General features: G+C 39.9%; 1 protein-coding gene across 1 annotated transcript in view; it reads left to right on the top strand.

The window, feature by feature from the left end:
* LOC139754419 (uncharacterized) overlaps window positions 1-15,158 on the top strand; it is a 461,762-nt gene that overhangs the window by 256,064 nt on the left and 190,540 nt on the right. The gene's annotated exons all lie outside the window — the stretch shown is intronic.

Genomic DNA, 15,158 nt, shown 5'->3' with positions numbered 1-15,158 from the left:
ATGGGATCTTGGAATGAAGGACGTACCCAAAGTATGCTGTGAACGCCAGACATACGCCAGCAGATGGATCCTCGTGCTCGGAATGGTTGCACTGGTGGCCCCGAAATCGTCTGCGCTTGAGTTAGACACTGCATTTCAGTTCCCGTCAGCTTTCTGGTCTCGGGAGGATTGCCTTTTTCTTTGAAGACCATTACGTCTCATTGAAGACATGTGCTTTGATGATCGTTGTTTTCGGGGTATTCCAAAATGATTTGGATGTCTCTTTGGGTTCGTGTTTTATACGCTCCTCCTCATCGCTGGGGAATAGAATAGATGATTAACGTGATGAAAACTTGGAAAACTCAAGTAGACAAAGAGTTGCTAAGGCAGTCGGATGGTCAGCTGTTGTCCAATCAAGATTCCGAAGAGGCCATTCTCTGTTTATATGTTCTCTGCGCAGTGGATAATGTTGTTTAATTATTCCAGTGACTGTGTAAATTTAATGTGGGTGTCCAGTATCATAATTATCTTGATGTACCAGTGTAATACTAATCATCTTGTGCGGTTTAAATGTTTATACCTCCCTCTCTTAGCTTCTACCTCATTCTTTACTGGCTCTGCTGTGGTGGTTCATGTTTCTGTAGTTTAGTGCTGAGCATTTGGGAACGATACGTTTCTCTTAGTGATGCTTGAAATAACAGTTGTTTATGTTGTGCTTTTGGTATAGCACGTTGGTCTTAACCTCTCCGGAGTTATTGTTGTTGATGTTGGGTTGTGATGTAGCTCGCTGAAACCTTAACCTCTCCACAACTGTTGCCGCTGGTATTGGGTTGTGATGTTATCGGTTGAAACATTAACCCCTCTCTAGAGCTATTGTTATTGATGCTATAGTTTGAAACATTAACCTATCCAGAGCTATTGTTATTGATGTTGAAGGTTGAAACATTAACCTCTACTAAGCTATTGTTATTGATGTAGGTTGAAACATTATCTCCAGAGCTATTGTTATTGATGTTGAAGGTTGAAATATTAACCTCTACAGAGCTATTGTTATTGATGTTGTAGGCTGAAACATTAATCTCTACAGAGAATTTGTTATTGATGTTTTAGGTTGAAACTTTAACCTCTCCAGAGCTATTGTTATTGATGTTATAGGTTAAAACCTTAACCTCTCCAGAGCTATTGTTATTAATGTTAGAAGTTAAAACCTTAACCTCTCCAGAGCTATTGTTATTAATGTTAGAAGTTAAAACCTTAACCTCTCCAGAGCTATTGTTATTAATGTTAGAAGTTAAAACCTTAACCTCTCCAGAGCTATTGTTATTAATGTTAGAAGTTAAAACCTTAACCTCTCCAGAGCTATTGTTATTAATGTTAGAAGTTAAAACCTTAACCTCTCCAGAGCTATTGTTATTAATGTTAGAAGTTAAAACCTTAACCTCTCCAGAGCTATTGTTATTAATGTTAGAAGTTAAAACCTTAACCTCTCCAGAGCTATTGTTATTAATGTTAGAAGTTAAAACCTTAACCTCTCCAGAGCTATTGTTATTAATGTTAGAAGTTAAAACCTTAACCTCTCCAGAGCTATTGATGTTGATGTTATAGGATGAAACATTAACTTCTCCAGAGCTATTGTTATTGATGTTATAGGTTAAAATCTTAACCTCTCCAGAGCTATTGTTATTGATATTATACTCTGGTGTCGTACGTTAAAATCTAAACCTCTCCAGAGCTATTGTTATTGATATTATACTTTGGTGTCGTACGTTAAAATCTAAACCTCTCCAGAGCTATTGTTATTGATATTATACTTTGGTTTCGTACGTTAAAATCTAAACCTCTCCAGAGCTATTGTTATTGATATTATACTTTGGTGTCGTACGTTAAAATCTAAACCTCTCCAGAGCTATTGTTATTGATATTATACTTTGGTGTCGTACGTTAAAATCTAAACCTCTCCAGAGCTATTGTTATTGATATTATACTTTGGTGTCGTACGTTAAAATCTAAACCTCTCCAGAGCTATTGTTATTGATATTATACTTTGGTGTCGTACGTTAAAATCTAAACCTCTCCAGAGCTATTGTTATTGATATTATACTTTGGTGTCGTACGTTAAAATCTAAACCTCTCCAGAGCTATTGTTATTGATATTATACTTTGGTGTCGTACGTTAAAATCTAAACCTCTCCAGAGCTATTGTTATTGATATTATACTTTGGTGTCGTACGTTAAAATCTAAACCTCTCCAGAGCTATTGTTATTGATATTATACTTTGGTGTCGTACGTTAAAATCTAAACCTCTCCAGAACTATTGTGTTTCAGTTTCTAAGTTTTGTGAGTGTGATATTTTCGTCTTGCTTAGTTATTCCATTTGGTGTGTTCTTGGTGTTGGTGGGGTCGTTTGTCAGGCGAGATTACATTTATGTCCCCGTCGTCGGCCAGTTAGGCGCCCGTGTGACTTTTGTTTTGCGACTATTTTGGGGGGCTGTTAGTTGCTCTTTTTTTCACAATTTTGTGTTCACATACTCTATATTAGCGAGATCCGATGCTGAACATTGGACGTTGGCGAGATCTGATGCTGAACATTGAACATTAAAGTTCACTTTCTGCATGATCTCGATACTTATTGTTACAAGACAGAAGATTCGATTATGCATTGATTGTCATCATACGATTAAATGATCTACACCAAGAGGATTTTTATGATTATTGAAGAACAAGATATTGTGTAATCGCGCGTTTTTGTTTTTCTGACAACGGTGAACTGTTCGAATTACCATTTTCGATTCATATGTGTTGCAGCACAACAGAATTTTTTTGATGCGTCCAATGCTTTTTCTTTCCCCCTTTTTGTGTGTTGTCGTCGTGGTGTTGGTGCTGTATATTGATGGGACAGACTGCGAACACGAGTGTTGTTTTTAAAAATCTCGGTTGGTGACTAGTGATTTGGTGGAGAAGAAATGTTTTAACCTCCTTTGTTACGCTTTGACTTATAGAAATTGCTGTGTGTGTGTGTGTGTGTGTGTGTGTGTGTGTGTGTGTGTGTGTGTGTGTGTGATTCATTGAACTGATTGGTCATGGACAGAAACTGCACAGAGCACATAGTGCAGTATGATAAATAATAATAATACCCCGTTCAACATGGTGGAGAAAGATGAACGGACCGTTTCTACACTATACATATAAGGGTTAAGATTAATGCACAGAATATAGTCTGCTATTATTGATTGTGTTCGCTGGTTGGGATTGCGCTAGTTCTTGTAGCGGTCTGCATTCGTTCGTATAACCTGGATGCGGGTATGGACTCACACACACACACACACACACACACACACACACACACACACACACACACACACACACACGAGCAGAGTCCCCCCCCCCCCCCCCGGCGTTGCCCGGGAAGAAATAGTGGCCTCCAAATGGCATCTCATGTCAACCCGCAGTAGGTTAGCGACCTCGGCCGGATTCTGAAGTACCTAATCTGAGTCGTCTGTGCTGCTCATCATCCCTGGGGCTACCCCTCCCTCCCTCCCTCCGTAGGTCCTCCTAACTAATGCCAGGGCTTTTCCCAAGGACTTCCTCTACAGACCCGTCCCGCTAGTCCCAGGGACTGACTGTTTCCAGAACTGCCCCTCCAAACCCGTCCTGCACATCCCAAGGACTGCCCCCTTCAGCCCCTACCCTACTCATCCCGAAGACTGTAGTCCCTGTGGCGCTGACACACACACACACACACACACACACACACACACACACACACACACACACACACACACACACACACACACACCGAATTGGAAAATTATATCCAGGTGCCCACCTTTAGGGTCCCCTTAGTATGCACCCAAAGCTTCCACTTACTTGCTTACATAGTCGTGGGGTAAGAGCGCTGACACGCGTATACACACACAAGATTATATATATATATATATATATATATATATATATATATATATATATATATATATATATATTGTGTGTGTGTGTCTGCGTGTGTGTGTGTGTATACAAACGACGGCTAGAGAAGTAGATGTGTGCGAGTGAGGCCGTGCTTCGTTTGCTCCTGACGGTACCTCGGTTATAGTTGGGAAGCATTTAGGTTTTATATATATATATATATATATATATATATATATATATATATATATATATATATATATATATATACATATATATATATATATGTATATATATATATATATATATATATATATATATATATATATATATATATATATATATATATATATATATATATGCTGATAACAACGAGGAAAATGAAGTATGATAAGTTTCCAAGTGCACTTTCGTGTAATGATCACATCGTCAGGGCAGATACAAGAATGAGATAGAAGACGTAGAACAGTCAGTCGATATACAAGGAAGAGACGTAGCTAAGACGCCATTGGTAAACATATATATATATATATATATATATATATATATATATATATATATATATATATATATATATATATATAGATAGATAGATAGATAAATAAATTGCGTAAGACAAGAGAACAAATGGGAACATCGGTGAAGGGGGCTAATGGGGATGTAATAACAAATAGTGTTAAAGTAAGAAGGAGATGGAGTGAGTATTTTGATGGTTTGTTGAATGTGCTTGATGATAGAGTGGCAGATATAGGGCGTTTTGGTCGAGATGGTGTGCGAAGTGAGGGTCAGGGAGAATGGTTCGGTAAACAGAGAAGAGGTAATGAAAGTTTTGCGGAAGATGAAAGCCGACAAGGCGGCGGGATTGGATGGTATTGCACTGGAATTTATTAAAAAAGGAATTGAGGGTGACTGTGTTATTGACTGATTGGTAAGGATATTCCATGTATGGTTAGGTTCATGATGAAGTGCCTGATGATTATAGGCATGCATGCATAGCACCATTGTATAAAGGCAAAGGGGATAAAGGTGAGTGTGCAAAAGACAGAGGTATAAGTTTGTTGAGTATTCCTGGGAAATTATATGGGAGGGTACTGATTTGGAGGGTAAAGACATGTACAGAGCATCAGATTGGGGAAGAGCAGTGTGGTTTCAGAAGTGTTAGAGGATGTGTGGATCAGGTGTTTGCTTTGAAGAATGTATGTGAGAAATACTTAGAAAAACAGATGGATTTGTATGTAGCATATGTGGATCTGGAGAAGGCATATGATAGAGTTGATAGAGATGCTTTGTGGAAGGTATTAAGTGTATATGGTGTGGAAGGTAAGTTGCTAGAAGCAGTGAAAAGTTTTTTCAAGGATGAAAGGCATGTGTACGAGTAGGAAGAGGGGGAAAGTGATTGGTTCCCAGTGAATGTCAGTTTGCGGCAGGGGTGCGTGATGTCTCCATGGCTGTTTAATTTGTTTATGGATGAGGTTGTTAGGTAGGAGGGTGCCATGTCATGTGTGACGGGGTGGCGACGGGAATGGATGAAGGCAGCAAGTGTGGATGTGTAAACGTGTATATATGTATATGTCTATGTGTATACGTATACGTTGAAATGTATAGGTACGTATATGTGCGTGTGTGGGCGTTTATGTATATACATGTGTATGTGGGTGGGTTGGACCATTCTTTCGTCTGTTTCCTTGCGCTACCTCGCTAACGCGGAAGACAGCGACTAAGTATAGGAAAAGAAAAAAAAGAATATATATATATATATATATATATATATATATATATATATATATATATATATATATATATATATATATATATATATATATATATATATGTATGTGTATGTATATGTATATGTATGTATATGTATATGTATGTATATGTATATGTATGTATATGTATATGTATGTATATGTATGTGTATGTATATGTATGTGTATGTATATGTATATGTATGTATATGTATATGTATGTATATGTATATGTATGTATATATATGTATATGTATATATATGTATATGTATATATATATATATATGTATATATATGTATATATATGTATATATATGTATATATATGTATATATATGTATATATATGTATATATATGTATATATATATATATATATATATATATATATATATATATATATATATATATATATATATATATTAACTGAATCTCTTGAGATTTGGCACAGAATGTTCATTTCGTTGAAGTACTGTACCATAGCATTAACTACACTTGCAATTCTCGTGTATATTTACGCATTCAATTGAGTCGTATCATTTGAAGCCTTTAAAGTGAAGTGGTGGAATACTAAACGTCCGGGCCCTGGGACAGACCACACAACCTTGTTGCCTCGTTTGTTTTGTTCGGCTCAGTGTTTGACCTTCTGCCTTGTGAATCTTCGTGTTTACAAGTTACACAACATTCCACGCATTTCACGTTGTTGGCTTTTATGTTGTGAGGTGACTTTGTTTTATTTTTTTTCGTTGTGATGTCTAGGTGTACAGTGCATTTACATGTTGTAGGTGTTGTGGGTTATAGTAAAAATCCATCCCTTCTCTTAGACTGTAATTATGAAGTAGTTATATCATATGACGTTGTATGCAATTCATATATATATATATATATATATATATATATATATATATATATATATATATATATATATATATATATATATATATACATGCCTTCACCCCCTCAGTCAATACCCTCCCATATAATTTACCAGGAATACTCAACAAACTTATACCTCTGTAATTTGAGCACTCACTCTTATCCCCTTTGCCTTTGTACAATGGCACTATGCACGCATTCCGCCAATCCTCAGGCACCTCACCATGAGTCATACATACATTAAATAACCTTACCAACCAGTCAACAATACAGTCACCCCCTTTTTTAATAAATTCCACTGCAATACCATCCAAACCTGCTGCCTTGCCGGCTTTCGTCTTCCGCAAGAGCAGTGTGGTTTCAGAAGTGGTAGAGGATGTGTGGATCAGGTGTTTGCTTTGAAGAATGTATGTGAGAAATACTTAGAAAAGCAAATGGATTTGTATGTAGCATTTATGGATCTGGAGAAGGCATATGATAAGAGTTGATAGAGATGCTCTGTGGAAGGTATTAAGAATATATGGTGTGGGAGGAAAGTTGTTAGAAGCAGTGAAAAGTTTTTATCGAGGATGTAAGGCATGTGTCCGTGTAGGAAGAGAGGAAAGTGATTGGTTCTCAGTGAATGTAGGTTTGCGGCAGGGGTGTGTGATGTCTCCATGGTTGTTTAATTTGTTTATGGATGGGGTTGTTAGGGAGGTGAATGCAAGAGTTTTGGAAAGAGGGGCAAGTATGAAGTCTGTTGTGGATGAGAGAGCTTGGGAAGTGAGTCAGTTGTTGTTCGCTGATGATACAGCGCTGGTGGCTGATTCATGTGAGAAACTGCAGAAGCTGGTGACTGAGTTTGGTAAAGTGTGTGAAAGAAGAAAGTTAAGAGTAAATGTGAATAAGAGCAAGGTTATTAGGTACAGTAGGGTTGAGGGTCAAGTCAATTGGGAGGTAAGTTTGAATGGAGAAAAACTGGTGGAAGTAAAGTGTTTTAGATATCTGGGAGTGGATCTGGCAGCGGATGGAACCATGGAAGCGGAAGTGAATCATAGGGTGGGGGAGGGGGCGAAAATCCTGGGAGCCTTGAAGAATGTGTGGAAGTCGAGAACATTATCTCGGAAAGCAAAAATGGGTATGTTTGAAGGAATAGTGGTTCCAACAATGTTGTATGGTTGCGAGGCGTGGGCTATGGATAGAGTTGTGCGCAGGAGGGTGGATGTGCTGGAAATGAGATGTTTGAGGACAATGTGTGGTGTGAGTTGGTTTGATTGAGTAAGTAATGTAAGGGTAAGAGAGATGTGTGGAAATAAAAAGAGCGTGGTTGAGAGAGCAGAAGAGGGTGTTTTGAAATGGTTTGGGCACATGGAGAGAATGAGTGAGGAAAGATTGACCAAGAGGATATATGTGTCGGAGGTGGAGGGAACGAGAAGTGGGAGACCAAATTGGAGGTGGAAAGATGGAGTGAAAAAGATTTTGTGTGATCGGGGCCTGAACATGCAGGAGGGTGAAAGGCGGGCAAGGAATAGAGTGAATTGGATCGATGTGGTATGCCTGGGTTGACGTGCTGTCAGTGGATTGAATCAGGGCATGTGAAGCGTCTGGGGTAAACCATGGAAAGTTGTGTGGGGCCTGGATGTGGAAAGGGAGCTGTGGTTTCGGGCATTATTGCATGACAGCTGGAGACTGAGTGTGAACGAATGGGGCCTATGTTGTCTTTTCCTAGTGCTACCTCGCACACATGAGGGGGGAGGGGGATGGTTTTCCATGTGTGGCGAGATGGCGATGGGAATGAATAGGGGCAGACTGTGAATTGTGTGCATGGGTATATATGTATGTGTCTGTGTGTGTATATATATGTGTACATTTAGATGTATAGATATGTATATTTGCGTGTGTGGGCGTGTGTGTGTGTACATTGTGTATGGGGGTGGGTTGGGCCATTTCTTTCGTCTGTTTCCTTGCGCTACCTCGCAAACGCGGGAGACAGCGACAAAGCAAAATAATAATAAAATAATATATATACAGAGAGAGAGAGAGAGAGAGAGAGAGAGAGAGAGAGAATGAATTAGTTTAATGTTTTGTAATATACATGTAGTTCTGAGATGGCAGCATGATAGAAAATAGGCAAAATTGAGCCGCGTTATTTTGCCGTGATTTATACAAAATCTTTTTTGTTTGCCAGTATTAAAGCTACATCCAGTGTACAATGGATACAGCCAAATTTTATAGTGCAGAGTAGGTCCTTCATGTCGCAGGAGAGTCTAAAGCTGGGTTGAATTCAGTGCAGGAAAATTAAGAAGCCTTCCCTTCCTTGTTTGCTTCCAAGTACTTGAGGAGGAGGGTATGACGCTTGGGTGTGATGACCTGGCCATTGACGCTACCCTTAAGGATCAGGTCAGGGGTCACGCCATGGTGGTACCATTATGCTCATGGGGGCGTGCCCTCGTACGACCCAAGCGATAAACCTTCTCCCATTCTCATTCAATGGAATTTCGAATTGTGTGAATTACTGTGACTGATATGTCTAGAAGAATATGTACTGTTCGTTAAAGGAGGGCAGCAGTTAATGTCGGATGAAGAGAAGGCCATGTAGTAGGTAATGAACAGCTGTACCTAAACTTTTAGAGAAGGAGTGACACTTGACGTACATGGGTAAAGTCCCGTGTTTTCTGGTGAGGTGGCTTCTGTGCGTTAATCAAAATGTGATCATGATGTACCCTGGGTCTTGCATGTGACGCGGGGCCACCGGTGGCTCTGCTTGTGTGATGTGATTAATGCCGCGCTGTGTCCTCCCTGACGTTGCCCGCTTACTAAAAATGACCCACCATAATGTTTAATTACCGGTATTAGTATTGTCGTAATTACCTGCCTAATTTGAGTGTCTGTGTGTGTGGCCAGCGCCCATGCTCTGCGGGTGGTGAGGTTTTCCCGAGTCAGAGAGGCATCGTGATGTCGGCATGTGACGTTAGCATGTGACGTCGGCATTGTGACGTCGGCATGTGACGTGTGGGGATCTTGTAATGACACACACGTCTGACCACCGTGGCCGTACGTAGGTGGTGATCTGCCTTCCCTGGACCACATGACGGGAGGGGACCAGTTACCAGTTCATCTTGAAGTATGTGGTTCACTCTCTCTCTCTCTCTCTCTCTCTCTCTCTCTCTCTCTCTCTCTCTCTCTCTCTCTCTCTCTCTCTCTCTCTCTCTCTCTCTCTCTCTCAAACACACATGCCCAGAAAGTTTATTTACATTTTTTTTTCTTTAGCACGGGAATTATTTGTGGGTGGTCTGTATATATTGACCTTTACCCTGGGTGGTTAAGGTCACTAAGATCAGATGTTGGACAAGTCTTGATGTTAGAATAAACACAGACTCTTTAGGTGGCGTTAAATCATGAATATGATATTGTAGGAGACTTAAAAAGGAATCAATGAAAACATCATTAGATGGTTGGGTCTCCCTCACGAGATGAGATACTAGGAGAGGTGCAAGGCAGAAGGTTGTTCAACAGACGAAAGGTTACTAGAATTACCGCGAAAGTTGGTGAAATTAATGGAAAAGGTCAGGCTCTTGGGGGTGGCCAGTACTGCTACTGCCTGAGCTTCCCCCTTCTCGTGAGCAACAGAGCCAGGCAAGACCGGAGATTCTCTGACCCCAGGATGTCACTGTAGGTATCCCATGTAAAGGGGTTTTGTTATTCCTTGGTGTTGACCCCGACCTTACCATGTTACATGGTGTCAAGGCTCAAATTGAAGATTAGATGTTTTTGTTATTTTCTTTGCCTTTTTTTTTAAAGTTTTAAAGGATTTTATTTCTGTTAAGAATACGCAGTCTCTTAACCAATACTTTGAAAGGCTTAGATGTTGACTGACTTCAACCTGTCTTCAGTGATATCACGGTAAGAGAAGTCAGGTGGTCCACTGTGCTATTAGGATGGGTTAGTTGTCGTCACTGGGGAAGAGATGGAATATATTTAGTGTACCTCTACAGCAAATACGTTTGTTTTTGGTATAAAACTAAGCCTGTAGCTTGCTTGTCCAGTTGGTGATGATGATGTAGATAGAAAATGAAAGATTCGACGGATAACACCTGCAAGACATAGAGAGGCAAAATGAATTCATCTCTGAAACGTAGCGAAATTTCGAGATGATATGGATTTGAAAACAAATTCTACATAGCTTTGAGGATTACATTATCGTATCCACCTCCATAAGGAACTGGTATTGTCAGATGTTGCATAAATACCGTAGTATACCTTGCGTTGTCTTCCCAGGTCATACACACTCACACACACACACACACACACACACACACACACACACACACACACACACACACACACACACACCACAGCCTAGGAGGAATCTAGCCTTTTTGAATAAGGCCGTAGGTCGACCAAGTTGCTTGAGGCCGCGTCTCTCTGGCCTACGCACCCACCACAGCCTGCTGGTCTGGTACAGTGTGAATACTCATCCAAGTCCTTAGATTTATCCAGTGTATAAACTGCAGTATTTTTGCTTGCTGCAGGCATTGTATTAAAAAGTCTTGGGCCTTACATTTTTAAGGTGTCTTCTCTTGGGCTTATTTCACTTTATTCAGTGGTAATGTATTGCAGAGTCCTCCATGCCTGTCTTGCCAGCAGGGAACTGTTGAGAAATGTACTTTCCAGGATCTTCCAAGCGTAAAGTTTGATATGCCTTCATCATCTGCGTTCCAGCAAGCACACCGTAGTGATTGTAGTTGTTCCCTGTTGTTCAGTCATTTACAGTCATTGTGGCCGTGAAATATCATTGTACATTGACTTTCTAAATACTCCTGCCCTAAAATGTGATGTTGACACACAACAGTGGTGTGTTGTTGAGCGTGTATAGTGCCTAGAAGAGCGTCATGATTGGTTTTATCTTACCATCTCTTGTGGGTCCGTAAAATTCATCCTGTTTTTTTTTTTTTTCTTTTTTCAAGACGTTGCGCAACTGTTGCCCTTTTGTGTTTGCTGAAGGTAAGGTCTTATAGACGTTATTATTCCGAGGACTTTCACATTGTCCGGCTATGATATGATGGTGTCTGTTTTCCGATAACCTGTACTGTTTTGCCTCTTCACTCTCCACAAACTGGAGGAGTTGGAACTTGCACTACCATTGATTCCGGTCGCCCAGGTGAAGACTTTATGTCCTCTTGTAGTTTCTCGGTGTCTTCCGCTGATGACATTCTCATTCTTAAGCTCATCATCAACTAAAGATTATGTGAAACTGTGACTCGTATTTGCGTCAGTGTGAGAGATGTGGTCAAAGAAGAGAGAGGATATAAGCTTTTTTTACCATGGCGGCCAGGGGTATACCTTCATATGCAACAACGTCTTTTGATCGGTACTTTAAAAGTTAATTGTCCATATTCCATTTTTTTTTTTTTTGCAATGGCACCGTGGTCATGTCAAGCGTTTGCAGAATTTCTATATAGCACGTCAACATTTGGTTTGTTTTCATAGTGGTGATGCAACTAAGAGAGGCGTGATTTTCCAGCCGTGAAACCATGTATTCCAGAGTAATTTAAGTTGCATGAATCCATAAAGTCAGTCAGTAATTTAACAAGTAATCAAAAGCTTAAAGGTATGCTACCAGTGATTAAAAGATGGGAATTACCTAAATCGAAGAGCCAGTGCCATCATGGCTAGGCTCTGAATTGGACGCACTCATCTCACCCAGAGCTACTTGAAGCCAAGGGGTGAAGAAAGACAGGTTCCCCGTTGTCACAACTGCCCATCTGATTTGACAATAAAACACTTGTTAATAGAGTATGTTCTTTTTAATCGAGAGCGGAGAACAAATTAATTACATGGCAGGTCCATTAATGAATTGCTAGGCGACGACTGTCATATTGACAGGTTAATGGGATTTTTAAAGCAAATAAATTTTATAGATTTTAACTTTCTATTAATTCATATATATATATATATATATATATATATATATATATATATATATATATATATATATATATATATATATATATATAGTCCTATGAGTCCACGTGGAAAATGAAACACGATAAGTTCCCAAGTGCACTTTCGTGTAATAATCACATCATCAGGGGAGACAAGAGGGAAATATAACAGTCTGTTGATATACAACGAAGAGACGTAGCTAGAACGCCATATATATATATATATATATATATATATATATATATATATATATATATATATATATATATATATATATATATATATATATATAATAGCCTTAGAAGCTCCAGTGCTTGGCTTATAAGCCTAAATTTCATAATCCAATCCAATCCATCAAGTCAGTCAGTCTGCATCTTAATTCTCTAGAAAATGTTGCCAATGTATAGTGTCAGTGCCAATGAAGTATTTTGAGATCGCTTTGATTCTTCCTTTGTGGAGTGGGACGATGTCAGTGCGTTTCAGGCTTTTGGAGACCATGGCAGTGTCCAGACTTTCTTTTCAGAGGTTGTCTATTGCCCTTTTTTTTTTTTTTAAAGTGTTTTTGGTGTTCTGCTTTTCTGTACAAAGACTAGAGTTCCAAGAGTCTGGTTCTGGAATAGAGGGGATAAGTATGTGCTCGATGGTCCTCTCGATGTCTTGTGGTGCGGTGACGAGAGCTGTTGGTAGTATTGCCGGTGAGAAGGGAGTCAGTTGTGTCGTTTATCTTGAAGGCGAGTTTTGGTACAATGAAATCAGACTCGTGTTGTCTTTTTAGTATGTCACTCATGGCACTCATCCGTGTGTATGCTCTCTTCTGTTTTAATGGACCAGTGGAACTTGTGGGCCTTGATATGCGTTTTGCATACGAATATTATTTTTCCACATAATTCACTGATAACTCCCCTGGGTCTCGTATGATTTTTCCTTTGAGTTAATGGTTTATGTTCCTTTGATATATGTTCTTTTGTTTCCTGTGCGGAATGAACTCTGTACTTTCCTCAGAAGTTCGGCGAGGCTTTATCCCCACTTGCTCGTTCTTGTCTGGGTCTTTTATATTTTTTCTCTCATTCGTATATGTTTATCACACGACAGGAACGCTTCTGATCTTCCCAGAGCTGGGCCAGTGTTCGTGTTGACTGACTGCTCACTTCCCACCGTGTCACTTCCAAGAGTACCTTTTCCATAAGGTGTCTTCATCTGCGTCCTCGTTTCTGTTCCCTTCAGTGTCTCCTCCATCACACTCAGTATGGTGGCAGTGATGAGTGTGGTGGCAGTGATGTCGACATTGTAGTCCCACACTCAGTAGAGGAGGGTAACTGACCGGACAACATTCTCCCTCTATGTGTTTGGGATTTTTCCAACGCCATTTTTATGTGACTGAAGGAGTGCATATTCATTATCTGTTGAACTCACCCTGAAAGACATTTCCTTCGTTGTTTGCATTTTTGGTTTAATTTAATGTTACTGGAGCTTTTATCTTTACCGATAAAATGGTCTGTATCTTGGCATATCAAACAAGTGATAACCATGAAGTTGACCGCTGGGAATAGATGTACATTTGAAGCAGTTTATGGTTATATATCCTAGCCTGTATAATTGCGTTGTGTCTGCTCTGTTCACTTATGATTATTCTTTACTGCCACCGATCTTCTTGTCTGTCGGGTCTCTTCATGTTCTTTTTTCCCTCACACATTCCCTCCCGCTGTTTGTTCCCCTTAGGCTAAGGATGGGGGAAGGGGGAAAGGTTTTCTCTCTGCCTTTTCAAGAATACATTGTCTTTCCTTTTCGACTGCGGATTACTGCTAGAATGCAAAATGTTTATTGACTTTGCTTCTTCAATAACATGGCCTATACCATTTTTCTCATCGTTGTTAATTTTCCTTGTGTCAAGGGCCATCAGGTTCATGCAAACGACCCGGCATGATCACCGTCATCAAACTCTGGGTGACTGTGTCTTTGTACAGGAACATCACGTGATATTGAACGTAATCGAAACCCCGAGTATGGTTCTATATTGGCCATCTTGAAAATCTACGAACCCTGTTTTCTTTATGAGGCTTCGTAGATTGTTATTAGAATGGTCAGAAATGTTCCCAAGGTTCAAGATAGAGGAAGGCGCTGGGTGGTTCTCGCTCTACATTGATATTTTAGTACCTTCACTGAAGCAGGTGAGGCGTACACTCCAGTAAGAATCTTTTCCTTTGAGAAATATAGCCAAGTAACTTGTTTATTTCCATTTTTAGATGTCGGATTTGGTGTGAGGAAAATTTCATGGACATGTATAGAAACTTGGTGTTTGTAGAAACCTTACTGGTTGTAGATTCTCGTAGATCTTTGGATACTGATGAAGGTAACAGAAGATGTGGTCAGTCTCAAGATAATGATTCCTAAATTTGTATGGATTAGATGTGGTTTATTTAGAACCTGTTGGATGTGCAGCGAGGGGGGGGGGGGGGGGTCGGGCCAGTGGGTTGTAGGAGGAAATGCTGGTTCGCAGATCCAGATGCGGCGCCTTTGTTGCCCTCATTTCATGCTGAAGGATTATCTCGTAACTTTGGGAAGTCTGATAAATTTTGTGTATCTGGCCGACGTTAATTGTGCGCCGCTTTGTACCTGGGTAGAAAGCAGACAAACTCGGGCGCGTCCCGGTAACGGATGTGTTCCTACGCGGACGCCTGGAGTCCTTTGGTTTCGTGAAGTGTTTGCTTGTGTTTTATTGTCTGTATGG

Source organism: Panulirus ornatus, chromosome 17, assembly GCF_036320965.1.
Source record: "Panulirus ornatus isolate Po-2019 chromosome 17, ASM3632096v1, whole genome shotgun sequence".
NCBI lineage: Eukaryota > Metazoa > Arthropoda > Malacostraca > Decapoda > Palinuridae > Panulirus > Panulirus ornatus.
This window is presented reverse-complemented; position numbering and strand designations above follow the sequence as displayed.